Source organism: Neomonachus schauinslandi, chromosome 7 (genome assembly GCF_002201575.2).
Source record: "Neomonachus schauinslandi chromosome 7, ASM220157v2, whole genome shotgun sequence".
Taxonomy (NCBI): Eukaryota; Metazoa; Chordata; class Mammalia; order Carnivora; family Phocidae; genus Neomonachus; species Neomonachus schauinslandi.
Window position 1 is genome coordinate 125517412 of NC_058409.1, and position 1631 is coordinate 125519042.

The 1631-nt window shown below is 43.0% G+C and overlaps 1 pseudogene; it reads left to right on the forward strand.

The window, feature by feature from the left end:
- The first annotated feature begins 875 nt into the window (after window positions 1-875).
- Window positions 876-1363, forward strand: LOC123325285 (annotated as a pseudogene).
- The last annotated feature ends 268 nt before the right edge of the window (window positions 1364-1631 follow it).

A 1631-nucleotide genomic window follows, 5' to 3' on the forward strand; every position in this document is an offset into this window, starting at 1 on the left:
GTCCTTTGCATCCGTCCTCTTATTTAATCTGGATAACCTCCCTAGAGAGAGGAAGTATTAGTACCCCATTTTGCAGGTGAGGAAATGGATTTAGAGTCTCTTGCTTAAAATCACACATGTAAAACTGAGAGTGGCTGGAGGGGAGGAGCCTGGGGGGGAGAGGGTAACTGGGTGATGGACATTAAGGAGGGCACGTGATGTAATGAGCACTGGGTAGTATATAAGACTGATGAATCACTGACCTCTACCTCTGAAACCAATAATACATTGTATGTTAATTGAATTTAAATAAAAATTTTAAAAATAAAATAAAATAAAATCACACATGTAAAATTAGGCAGAATCATGTGAAACTGCCATTTTGTAGGCTATTTTTGTGTTCAAACATCATCAGTTTCTTACAGCTCAATCTGATGAGTAGCTGTATCTGCCCAAGTTCTTAACTGTGCACATGGGAAAACCACTCCGGGGAGACTAAGCAGTAAAGAACTCTGAGATGGTGAAAGCCTAGTTCCCTGAATGACAATGCACACCAGAAAGGGCTTCCTGTGAACAACAAGTAAGCTTCTATTGCACAAAGCCACAGCGACCTTGAGTTTTGTCTGCTATAACACTGGCACCACTCATCCTAACAAATATCCCAGGGCTATGGAACGCCAGAGACTGTGTTCCTACCCGCTGGTCATTTGCCTCCTTCAAGAAGTTTAGAGCCTGGTTATAGATATGTGTTCAGTGGACTAGAATATACTAGAATCAAAGATAGAAATGGCTAAGTTCCACAGAGTGGAACAAATGATAAATCACAGGGTTAATGTAATAGAGGACTCAAGAAACCAGTGGCTTAGCCTTTCAGCCAGATCCGCCATCTTCCAGGAATGCCCCAAGATGACCAACAAGAAGAAAAGAGGAAGGGTTCCGGCTATACGTTCTCTAGGCCTTCTGGAAAACATCGAGTTGTTCCTTTAGCCACATACATGCAAATTTATGAGAAAGGTGATATTGTGGACATCAAGGGAATGAGCACTGTTCAAAAAGGAATGCCCCACAAACGTTACCATGGCAAAACTGGAAGAGTCTACAGTGGTTCCCAGCGTGCTGTTGGCTGCTGTAAACAAACAAGTGAAGGGCAGGAGCCTTGCCAAGAGAATTGATGTACGTAGTGAGCATATTAAGAACTCTAAGAGCAAAGAGAGTTTGCTGAAGCGTCTGAAGGAAAATGAACAGAAAAAGAAGGAAGCCAAAGAGAAGGTACTTGGGTTCAACTGAAGGGCCAGGCTGCTCCACCCAAGAAGTGGGCTCTGTGAGAAGCAACAGAAAGGAGCCTGAGCTGCTGGAACACATTCCCTATGAATTTATGGCATGATTAGTGCAAAAAAATAAATAAATAAAAGACCTCTAGACTGTAAAATATTTCCCTTATTTGAGAAGCGTGGTGCCTCCTCCCCCAAAGAAATATTTAAAGCAAGAACAAACAAAAAACAGTGGCTTCCCCAAATAAAGGGCTTATTCGTCCCACAAAGTAAGAAGCCCGGAAGTGTGCAGAGCAGGGCTGGAACCCTGTTTCCAGGATTCCATTAGGGACCCCAGATATGTCTACCTTTCCATTCCACCATCCTTAGCATGTGGGCTTC